We start from the raw sequence: 12,527 nt of genomic DNA, 5'->3' as shown, positions 1-12,527 counted from the left end.
TGACCGTGTAGGACAGCTTTGTGCTCCTGAGCTGTCCTCTGTTCACTGGGGAGTTATAAGCCATAATCAAAGCAAAGTACAGGTTGTTCATCCACTTTGGAAGAGACGTCTTTATGGTCCTGCTGACATTTCCTATATTTTATTAATAATGTGTTTTGAGAGGGTGTGTTTGGTTTGTTTTCTGGACAAGTTGGATGAGTCTCTCTGTTTTAGCCACGGCCCTTTGTAGAGTTTGTTTTTCCTGCTGTCCCAAGACAGACGATTTAATGGGTTGCTGAAAATGTCCAGGCTGCTTCTGACTCTGGAGGTAGCTCGGCTCCAACAATGGAAGGCATTTAGCAGAGACTCATGTTTTAGAGCAGGAAAGACTTGAGAGGGCATGTCATCTGGTGTTTTTCAAGATGCTTTTTAATTTTTTAAGCAGCATACTTTTTCCCCAAAGAAACAAATCTGATGCAAAACTTCAATTTATAAAACAGATAAAAGAAAAGGGGGAAGGTAGGAGATTTCTACCAAATTGCATTCCTTTCCTATTTATCCTCCCCCACACTCAGCAACACCTAAGCACTTATGGGGAACCCTCCATCTCCTAGAAGCAGTTATAGCCCTGCTGATACAGCCTTGTCCTGAACTCAGCTTTTTTGTTTGTCAAAAAACTGAGCCACAGGGAGTTTTAGTGACTTGCCTAAGTCCCCCACAGTTAGAGATGTCAGTACCAGATTGCAAGGCTTCTGATTCTAATTTAATCTCTGTGTCCCCTGAACCCCATCTGACTTCTGCCTCTAATTTACTGTGCCACTTCACCTTTTAACACTGGTAAGGAGCAGGGAAAAAACTATGTACTAGGCCATGCTTGATCCTTACATGTCTTAATTCTCAGGGCAACTTTATGAGGTGGGCATTATTATTCCCATTTTACAGGTGGGGGGAAGTGGACAAAGAGAGGTTAAGTAACTTGTCCAATGAAACTCAGGCAGAAGTGGTGGAACTTGGGTTAGAATATAAGCCTATCTGATTTCAAAAGCTACTCCTTCTATTATACCACGGGATAAAAAATGCAAACTAATGCTTGTCGTGAATAAAGCCCTCTTGTTACATGAAAAGCTTGGATCGTAAAGCCTGACTCATATTTCATGAGGTACTTTGTAGTTCTTAAGTAATTACCATAGACTACCCCTCTCCAAACTTCTCTTTGTCTATTGTGAGCATCTTTAGGGGTGTTTTCCCCAAACTTAACTAACAGCACCCCTTTCTCTAAGAACCATTGCCTACCATTTCTCCACCCCACCACCTCCAGAAATCTGGGCTTGTGGAAGCCATGATTTTAATGTATGATTTGAGTGAGGTCTTGAGTGGGCCAAGCTGGGAATGAAGACCAAGAGAGAGTCGAGGTATAAAATCAAGAGGTTTATTCACCATATGGATTGAGCAGTGGAAAGAGAGTCAGAGAAAGAAATGTAGAGACATCCTATGATGGTTTACATCTCGGCTCTATTCCTGTCCTTCAGTTCAATGAGACACCTTTCTTGCCATATAATATAGTCTGCCATAAAAAAGACTTCTGGGTGTTGTAACGTACTGTATGTTTAGATGGTAGTTAACATGGGTGTATTCACTTGGTAAAAATTCACCAACCTCTGTATTTATCGTTTGTGCACATTTCTGTATATATATATACTATACTTTAGTTTTAAAAGCTTATCTGAACAAGAAAGTCTGAATTACTAGAAATTAGGTACAAAACTTACTTCTTTTAGGTCTTGGTCTTCTATTATATAAAATAAGAAATTAAACTCAACATTCTTAAAACTGGAAGAGACCAAAGAACGCGTATCTAGTTCAATCACCAAATATTTTACAGAGAGACCAAAGCCAAAGAAATGAAGTGATGTACTATAAATTATACAGCTTATAATTGGTTGAGCCAAGATTAGTGCTTAGATCTTTCAGCTGGATTATCAAAGATATTCTAAACAAACCTCTAAAAAGAATAATATGTTAAAATCAATTCACTCTGAAATGTACTTTTGTATTAGGAACAAAGGCTTGTAAAGTAAATAAATAACATGAACAATCCTATCAGTGTTTACATAGAAACAATACGATAGCATTCCTCAGATAAAATCCCTCTGTGACCCATTCCATGAGACAGCCATCTGGTTTGGTTTCTGAGAATGTGGGCAAAATAATAAATTACTAGAAATCTTATTCCGAGGCTAATATTTGAAATACAGCCTTGATGATGATGGTGATGATGTTAAGAATGACAGTGTCACTGACCACAGGTCAGCAATGGTGAGAGTGATACAGTCTTATGTATGCTTAGGTAGTATATTAGTTTCCTAATTTGCTAAATTAGTTTCCTAAGTGCTAATTTAACAAATTACCACACACTTGATACTTACAACGATACATACGAATTTATGATCTTACAGTCCTAGAGGTCAGAAGTCTGAAAGGGGTCTCACTGGGCTAAAATCGAGGTTCTTTTTAAAGGCTCTAGGGGACAATCCCTTTCCTTGCCTTTTCTAGCTTTCAGAGGCTGCTCACCTTCCTTGGTTCATTGTTCCTTCCATCTTCAAAGCCAGCAATCGCCAGTAGAATTTTTCTTACATGGCATCATACTAACACTGACTTTTCTGCCTGCTTATGATTACATTGGACCCACCAAGATAAACCAGGATAAACTCCTGATTTTTTTTTAAATTAAATTTATTGGGGTGACAAAACTCCTGATTTTAAGATCAGTTGATGACTGATCTTAATTCCACCTACAACCTTAATTCCCGCTGGCCAGGTAACTTCACGTATTCAAAGGTTCGGGGGATTAGGACATGAGCATCTTTGGGGACCATTATTCTTCCACAAGTAAGACTGTATTTATGCATTTTTCAAAATACTCTTACAATTATTTTCTTTTTTTAAGCCTCAAAACAATGCTTTACCTAGAACAACATTATTCTGTTCTGGGTATGATTAGTCTCATCTTACCGGGGTTGAGGCATGGGGACTAGAGAAGTGAAGTAAATTCACTACATATTTACAGCTGGTTAAGGCAGAGTCAGGACTCGAAGAAGCCAAATTTCCAAACCCATTGTCTGTGTCCTGATTCAGTGCGAAGTGGGACTCCAAACCCAACTCTTGGCTCCTTCAAACTTCAGAGCCTCTTGAGGCTGAGCTGTGCTGAACAGTTTGAAGTATTTGAGATGTGAAGGAATGGCAGTTGCTGCATAGTAATTGCTCCTTGACGGACAAGTTTTTGCAAAGAGGAGCGTTCTGTCAGTCTATACACAATTGCTGAACATCTGTAGGGCTTAAAACATCTGCCTCACTCCTATGTTTAATCCTCAGCCTTGTCACAAAGCAGTATTTCTCTGGCTCTAGGAGAACTTCAGCCCTTTCAAATTTGTTCCAGGTAATTTGGGGAGGCCCCAGGGCAGTGATGAAACTACGTGAAAGCTGCCAATTAACTGGACCTGGAGGCATGCACTGGGTGGGGGTGAGAATCTGCAAAAAAAGACCCTTATCACAAGCATTTGGGCTTTTAGAGGTGCTATGCCCCTGCCCTGAGGCAGCCCTGCTACCAGCTAACTGTCCTTAGTCCTGGCATCCTTCCCAACCCCCTCTAAAATAGTGGAAGAAGGGGGTCAGCTTATGCAATTCAAACTGCACAAGTTCTTTGCTCTCTCAGGAATACATAGAAAAGGCGTGTTCCCGACCCTTCTCTTAGCCGAAGGTCCGGTCATGGAGGCTCCTCGGTCTCTCTTATAGAGACAGCTGTCCCATCTACGCTGTTCCTCCATATGCCATATTCTCAGGTGAACTGAGTCTTCGTGCAAACTAGGACTCCAAGATAGATAAAAACAGCACAGTGGGGAAGTGGAAGCGCTGTGTTAGATGCAAGCCAGGCTTTGTCTGTCACTCTCTTGTGTAACTTGCTCAAGTTACTTTACAGCGATCACTGCTCTGTGCTTATGTGCATGACCGATTGAAGGTTTTGGGATTCTTCAGACCAGTCCTGCAAAGTCTAGCCAGAGGGGTTTGCTCTTTATGAATGTGCTATGTGCCTTGTACCTTTATCCCAGCTCTGTGTGGGGCAGAATATGCTTTGCAATGTTGGTACAGAGCTAAAGCAAGCCCTGTTTTACTTCAGGACTTCGTCAGCCTGAAATGATTTTCTATTACTAATAAATAAATCATTTCCCAACAACTATGAGAAATAAATATTAGGGTTATGGGTGAAATAAGTGGCAGAAAAGAATTAATGTTACACATAATAATAATGGAATCTTATGTTTTATCATACAGAAAGCACTTCACATATATTACCCACTTAATCAAGAAATGTTTACTGGTGGGCCCCAGTGCTGTAGATACAGCAGAAAGTGAGGCATAGTTGTTGCTCTCACAACGCTTCCACACGTCTGGAATTATATGCTGAGTTTGCAGAGGAATGAACATGTAATCTTACATGTCAGAGTACCGTCACCACTAAGCAATATTCCTTCACGTGTGTGCAATCACAACTCCAGAAGACAGGCCGAGGTTTCTACTTCCATCTCAGGGAGGGAAGTGAAGCTCAGAATGGTTAAGAGTTTTGTCAAAGCCCCACAGATTGACATGTTAGATCTGCATTAAATCCTAGTAATCATTCCTGTGCACTGGTTTGTTGTAAAGCACAGTGCTTGGCTCACAGGAAACCCTCTGTAAACATTAATAGCTGCTAAGTGCTCAGTCAACGCCAGTTGCTATTCTGATTGTTATTGTAGCGTGAAAAGTATGGTGAAACTCATTTGAGCATGGGAACTCATCAGAGGCCACTCACTGAAGGAACAGTCTGCTCCAGAGCATTCTAACTGAAAACTGTAAAAGCAAAAATAGTGTTTATATTTCCTCGGTGGTTATAAATAAAGAAGTAATGATAAAAACAAATTGGTTGCCTGACCTACTGTTTCAAAGTTTACAGATTGACTAATGTTTTTTTCCTGAAATAAGTTGAGTTCTATATGGTATTCTCCCTTTATCTACAGGGGGATACGTTTTAAAATCCCCAGTGGATGCCTGAAACTGTGGATAGTTCTAAACTCTGTATCTACTATGTTTTTTCTATATATACATTCTTATGGTAAAGTGTAATTATAAGTTAGGGGCACAGTAAGAGATTAACAACAATAACTAGTAATAAAACAGAAGTTATCACAATAATAAAAGTTATGGGAATGGGGTCTCTCTCTCCCTCAAAATATCTTATTGTACTGTATTCACCCTTCTTCTTGTGATGATGTGAGGCGAGACAATGCCTACGTGATGAGATGAAGAGAGGTGAGTGCTGTAGGCCTTGTAGCGTTAGGCTACTATTGTCCTGATGAAGTGTGAGAAAGAGGACCATCTGCTTCTAGCAATCCTGGATCATCAAGCCATGATGACGTCAGTGGTTGGGTTTCAGGAGCAGACCATGTCGATGGCTGGGGAAATTTAATATGTTCGGACTGCTATCGACTGCAGGTATCTGAAATCATAGAAAGTGAAACTGCGGATAAGGCGGGTCTCCTGTACTTATTTGTAAAATAATTAAAATTTCAAGCAACACATGCTCATTTTGCTTGAGTAAGTTTGTGGGTGTATCGTTGCAATACATTAGGTGTTTAGCTAACTGAATATTTTAAACATTTTTGAAAAAAGTTTTAGAATGTGACCACAGTAGATATGTAATCATTGTGCATTGGGCTAAATTGAATTCAATGGAATCTTTTGATGTGATTCTTAAAAGTGTTTATTTATAAAATCCCCAAATATTAATATGGATAAGTTGACTTCCAGTGATTTCATATCACTTAATTTTAATAAACAAATACTCTGAACAGTCATTCTGTTTTTTTAAGTAAAGTTATAACATTATGCTGGGAAAATATCAAAGCCTCTGCTAGCGCATGCTCTCAGGTGATCAAGCCTACACTTATGTGAGTTACAAAGAATTTGTTTTAAGAGTATAGCGAACACTGGCAGATTAGCCCTCCACAAGAAAAAAAAAAAAGATATCTAATTCTATGGAGTCCAAAGTTATTCCTGATTCTAAATCCAAACACTCTGGGACCTGGAGTTCAACTTACATTGGTGCCCTTTCTGTGCCTGGGCCATGGAATAGATTGCTCCGTAAGATTGCCATATCTCAGGAGACAAATCTTTACAGGAGCACTCGGTGATTAGGCCAAGTTATTTGGGAAAACCCGTCGCTGTATTTATTTTTACAAGCCAGATGCCGGTGCAAAGTGCATTCTTTTACAAAAATAAAAGGGGTTTGGAAAAAAACAAAAAGTTCAGGGTCACAAATGAAACCATAAGAGTATTTTACAGTTTTATGGGTAGAAAAGTTCCTTTATTTTTACCTTCTGTCATGGTTCTGGGGGGGAGAAAAAAACAGTTCATCTGCTCTAAATATAAAAAATAAACTGGGAAAGAGTTTGAAGTTATGCCCGGAGTCCAATAAAGACCTAAAAGCCAGGACTTGAAGAGACTGTGCCGTATCTGTGGGTGTGGAGAGGGTGACAGTGCCATTAGTTAGGATGGGGAACTGGACTCTCTGCTTTCCGTGATCTGGTCGGTCTCGTACCTAAGGAGTCTTTAGGAGCTCTTAGTCAGGCTATTTTGATAAACACTAAGTAACAACCAGTGAATATGTGGAATTGATTAAGAGAGGAGGGCTTAACTAATGCGCTAAATGCCCCATCACACACTGGTGGGATGGGGAAAAGATGGTGGTAGTCATGGTACAAGCTCTGGGCCAAGATTGGCCACGAACCTTGCATGCAATTCACAGATATTTACTGAACACCTACTAAGATCCAGCTATTGTTCTAGGGATTAAGGCTATAACAGTGAAAGAAATAGGCAAAGATTCTGCTCTGTCTGTTATGGAGGTTACACTTGTGAGGAGGAACTGAATGTGCCAGAAATGAATGATTGCTTAAGCAGAAATAGAAAGCAGAATAAGAGGGAATAGTGTGGTATATTAAGAGGGCTGCTAACTGACTTAGGTTGGCTAAGGAAGGCCTTTCTGATAAGGTGACATTTAGGCAAAGGCTCGAAGGAAGTGAAGGAGTGAGCCATGAGTCTACTATCTGAGAGACATGTATTCCAAAGAGGACAGCCAGTGTGAAGGCTTCTTCATAGAAGCATGCGTGGCATAATCAAGGAATAGTGAAGAATCTTGAAACTTGATCAAGTACAGCTTTAAGTTTAGTTGTCATCTCCTTATCAACTTGTTGGAAATCTGTGTGTGCTGTGTCGTTATTGGTCACACGTTGAGAGCTGGTGCCCATTCATAACCATGGCATTTCCTATATTCAAGCAATGAGGAAAAGAACGCCCTGCTCTCAAGAAGCACAGAGTCGGGCTGGGGAGAGGTTTGGAGAGAATGGGAGACTGAGGGGTAACTAGCTAACCAGACTACAAGTAGCAGAACCCTGACCTCCTCATTGCTCCTGTTTGTTTTAACAGCTCTAGTTAGCAGCCCCACAAGAAGGAGTGTGGAAAGTGTGGAATCAGATATGTTTGTTCAGTTTTTACATTTTAGACAATTAAGCGAAATGTTAAATGAAACCAAATCTATATTCCTGTCAATGTGAGGCAGTGAAGGAAAATAAACTCCAACTCCTCGTGCAGACAAGGGAAGAGGGAGACGTGGGAACCCAGCTCCTTCACATTCATTCCCTCTTCTTGTCACCAAGAGCAGTCCCTCATTGGACCTCAGAGCGTACATTGGACATGTCATTGAACACGTTGATGGGGGTCAGGGTCAGGGGAACGCCAAAAGCCCAAGGGGCTCAAGGACCCATTGTGGGAACCCATTGCTGTGCATTTATTCATCTGTCCTTTATTACACACCACACTTGTGTTGGTGTCATAAGTGCTGTGTTGGAGGCATGCACAAAGGCCTATGGGGTCCAGAGAGGGGCTTCCCCATGTCAGGTTAGAAGAGGCTTCCTGAGGAAGGCAACATGTATCTCAAAGCCAGACAAGCAGGATTTGATTGACTGTTTTTAAAAAAACGGTTTATTCATTGTTCATCTACTAGAGTCATCTCAGAGTTATGGTCTAGAACAAGATTTCTCGACCTCGACACTACGGACATTGGGAGCTAGATAATTCTTTGTTGTGGGGTGGCTGCCTTGTATATTATAGGATGTTTAGTGGGATCTCTGTCCTCTGCCCACTAGATGCCAGTAGCTTCTCTACACCCAGTTGCAATGAAAACCAGAATGTCTCCAGATATTGCCAGATGTCCCCTGGTATGCAAAGTTGCCCCGTTTTGAGAATCACTGGTCCAGGAGGAAGTCCCAGGCCAGGCCTGATGTTTCTTACAATCTCCAGGTATACAAGATTGAAGCTCTACGAATGAACATTGGTCTCATTTTCACTGAAGCTTGGACAATGGAAAGCAGGCTTAAACAGCAGCAGGGAGATGTTAGGTTAGCTACCCAAAAGAATTTCCTGCTTGACTGGTGCAGCCGCTATGGAAGGCAGTGTGGAGGTTCCTCAAAAAATTTCAAATAGAATTACCATATGACCCAGCAATCCCTCTCCTGGGTATCTACCCAAAGAATTTGAAATCATTTATACATAAAGACACGTGTACTCCAATGTTCATTGCAGCTTTGTTTACGGTGGCCAAGACATGGAAACAACCAAAATGTCCTTCGATAGATGAATGGATAAAGAAGTTGTGGTACATATACACAATGGAATACTATTCGGCGTTAAGAAAAGATGATATAGGAACATTTGTGACAACATGGATGGATCTTGAGAGTATAATGCTAAGCGAAGTAAGTCAGACAGAAAAAGCAGAGAACCCTATGATTTCACTGATATGTGGTATATAAACCAAAAACAAGACAAACAAATGAGAAACAAAAACTCATAGACACAGATAATAGTTTAGTGGTTACTAGAGGGTAAGGGGGGTGGGGGGAGGGAGATGAGGGTAAAGGGGATCAAATATATGGTGATGGAAGGAGAACTGACTCTGGGTGGTGAACACACAATGGGATTTATAGATGATGTAATACAGAATTGTACACCTAAAATTATGTAATTTCATTAACAATTGTCACCCCAATAAATAAATTTAAAAAAAAAGAATTTCCTGCTTAAAAAGTTAACAAGAACTTAGAAAACCTCAATACAATAATTATAAAATATCTTCCACTGTAGATATATGAGTGAAACAAACCCTTATTAACCTGCTTATTAACAGGGGAGGTTAATCTGCATTAAAGGACAAAGTCAGAAATAGTTGTGTGTATGTATTGCATGTATATAGTTGCCATTTCAATATTTTTTTTTTAAAGATTTTATTGGGGAAGGGGAACAGGACTTTACTGGGGGAACAGTGTGTACTTCCAGGCTTTTTTTTTCCAAGTCAAGTTGTTGTCCTTTCAGTCTTAGTTATGGAGGGCGCAGCTCAGCTCCAGGTCCAGTTGCTGTTTTCTAGTTGCAGGGGGCGCAGCCCACCATCCCTTGCGGGAGTCGAACCAGCAATCTTGTGGTTGAGAGGATGCATTCCAACCAACTGAGCCATCCGGGAGCTCAGCGGCAGCTCAGCTCAAGGTGCTGTGTTCAATCTTAGTTGCAGGGGCGGATCCCACCATCCTTTGCGGGACTGGAGGAATCCAACTGGCAACCTTGTGGTTGAGAGCCCACTGGCCCATGTGAGAATCGAACTGGCAGCCTTCAGAGTTAGGAGCATGGAGCTCTAACTGCCTGAGCCACCAGGCTGGCCCCATTTCAATACTTTTAAGTGCAGTTATCAGTTTAAATTTGCTTGAAAGTGGTTGGGAGTAGATGTGTTTTGAGGCTTTGATAAATGTAGAAAAATTATTTGTATTTAGTACAGTAGTTTAATGTAAATGACTTTCACATGAGTGCTTATAAATAGCATGTTTTAATAAATGAATCCAGGGTCTGCTGGATTATTGTGGACAATGCCAATTTTTTGTATCTTATTGAAAAGATGGACTTCAGTTCTGCCATTATTTGAATTAACACAGATGCTAAATTAGTTGGGTCTTACCTCACCCCAAAAATGAGGTTTTATCTAAAAGGAGGGAAAGAATTAACACTTACCTGAGCACCTGTTATGTGCCAGGCATTGGACTAGGCCCATGGTTCTCAACCAGAAGTGATGATGTGTCCTTCCAGGGAACATTTGATAATGTCTAGAGACATTTGTGGTTGTCACAACTGGAGGAGCATTATGAGCATCTAGTGGATAGATTCCAGGGTGCTGCCTAACCTCTGCTTTACAATGCACAGGACACCCCACAACCAAGAATTACCCAGCCTAACATGTCAATAGCACTGAGCTTCAGAGACCCTGGGCTAGGCTATTTATCTATCTTAGCGCGTGTAAGTCTTGTCACGTTCCTTACAAATCCTTAGAATTATTAATCCCATGTTATAGATGAAAACACTAAGGCTCTGAGGGGTGATGCAATTTGTTCCAGATCCTAAAACTATTGTAGCAAGTGCAGGAGCCAGGATTCAGATCCACCTGGGCCCAGTGGTGGGTCATCTTGACCATGGCCAGCTGCCCTCCCGTAGGTTGTTTTTCATTTGTCACTGTTCTTATTTTACTTAGAGCTATGTGTGGTGGGACTTTGCAAGAAGGATGCTGATGAGTCAAAAAAGACAAATCACGAATTTTGTGCCAGTCCTGTGTTAAGTAAGCAACATAGCATGAAGCTCTACATGCCTTATCCCCTCATGGATCATAAATTCTTGGCGAACGGTTACAGTCATTTGTTTTCTTCTCTTGTGTTTTCTTCTATTTTCAGTTTGTTTTCTTCTATTTTCTAAATGTGCCTTTTTTGTTTTCTGCCCCCTGCCTTTGTGCATTTGCCAAAATTCTGGAAGGCTTTGCCCTCTGTCAGTCCATCCTCCCAGAGTCCCTGCTCTGCCACAGAGGAGGAGCCTGCCGTTGACAAATTATGTTGCCTAATGAACTTCAGTTTTCTCATCTGACACGGGGACAATCACCCATGGTTGTTGGAATGATCATACAAGAATAATAATAGAGGTGCCAATTATAGCATGCATGTTATGTACTAGGAATTATGTTAAGTACTTTCCATGTATTATCTCATTTAATTTTAGAATATCCTTTAAAAGTAGATGTCCCCATTTTACCAATGAGGAAAATGAAACACAAAGGTATGGCTCAAGTGCACATCGTCAGTAAGGAACAGAGCCAGCGTTTGAACTTAGGATGTCTGGTTGTGAGGCCTAGGCTCTCTTAACCACAAAGCCCTCTGTCAAGTGCTGTGCCAATATGAGAATTATTAGGAGCAATGATAACCGGTTTAGGTGACTAGAAAGCCTTTGTTTGCACCAGACGGCCTTCACAGGGTAATCATAATCACTTCCTTTTCCAATTTTATCACTGAGATCATCTTCGTAAGGTACCTATTATATTCCACTTTCGTGTTTTCCAAACTTTAAATAGGGGCCCTTTCTTTTTTCTTTTTTTTTTAAGTCTGGCTTTGTTAATGAATTTTCAGAACACATTGTAAAGTGCCCGCAAATTAAATGCTTTTCTTGATTTTTACAGATGTCTTTTCATCAATTCACTTTCTAAATTTCTATCTTCAGCCCTCCACTGAGAGCTGATTACAATAACCCATACTTATAAATATAATTGTACTGGGCCTTACCTCTGAGGTATTTTCAAATTTCGTCTCACACACTATATTACTAAGTAAAATAATGATTCCTCACGTGGAGGTAGAGTAGAGAAAGAACATATTTCTGTAGCCACCTCTGTGTACTGAGGGAGCCAGCCTTAAATATTCAGCATCGGGGGTCAAAGTTTGGCCCTGTGTTTAATCATAATCATTTTCATGGCAAGTAAATGACATGTTTAATGATATTAACAGTTGTATAAATTTTGGTTTGCTTAGCGCATCACATTTTTGCCATCTGTTTTTTTGTATTTGTTGTTGTTTTTTTAATCACTTTTTACCCATAAGTGTTAGGTCACTGTGGTCTAGCAAAATCTCAAAATCTCAAGAACTTTCAAATAACCAGATGCCAACACCCCACTTGGATAAAGAGGAAAGTGACATGGACAGCAGCTGGCAATGGAAATTACTCTGGGGGGGGGGTTCCCAATTCCTGGACAGGTGAGCCTCTGCTCTACCCCCCCCAAACACACACGCCCATGCAATATTTTAAAACAAAGCAAGTGAGTAGAATGTGGGTCACTAATGACAGTCCTGAAGAGAAAAATCAGGGAGAAGAGGTCTCCAAGGGACATCATGTATTCTGGAGTTTGTATTTAGGGAAGGACAAGAGGAAGTTGTCAACTAGTTTCCACAAGCTTCTGTTTATATGGATTACCCTTACAGCATCAGAAGCACCTCTTGGGGGAATTATTAAAAACAGTGTTTAGGACACCAGTCCTAGTCTGACTGAATCCAAATCTCCAGAAAAACTGGGGGAAATGTATTTTTTTCCATGGCCAAGGGATC

At 40.7% G+C, this 12,527-nt stretch overlaps 1 protein-coding gene across 2 annotated transcripts in view; it reads left to right on the top strand.

Moving 5' to 3' along the window:
• Positions 1-12,527, top strand: part of ROR1 (receptor tyrosine kinase like orphan receptor 1) — a 379,097-nt gene that overhangs the window by 298,847 nt on the left and 67,723 nt on the right. The gene's annotated exons all lie outside the window — the stretch shown is intronic.

The sequence above is a fragment of the Rhinolophus hipposideros genome, assembly GCF_964194185.1.
Source record: "Rhinolophus hipposideros genome assembly, chromosome: 8".
In the NCBI taxonomy this organism is placed as follows: domain Eukaryota; kingdom Metazoa; phylum Chordata; class Mammalia; order Chiroptera; family Rhinolophidae; genus Rhinolophus; species Rhinolophus hipposideros.
The sequence above is the reverse complement of the archived record's forward strand: the minus strand, read 5'-3'. Positions and strand labels throughout refer to the sequence as shown.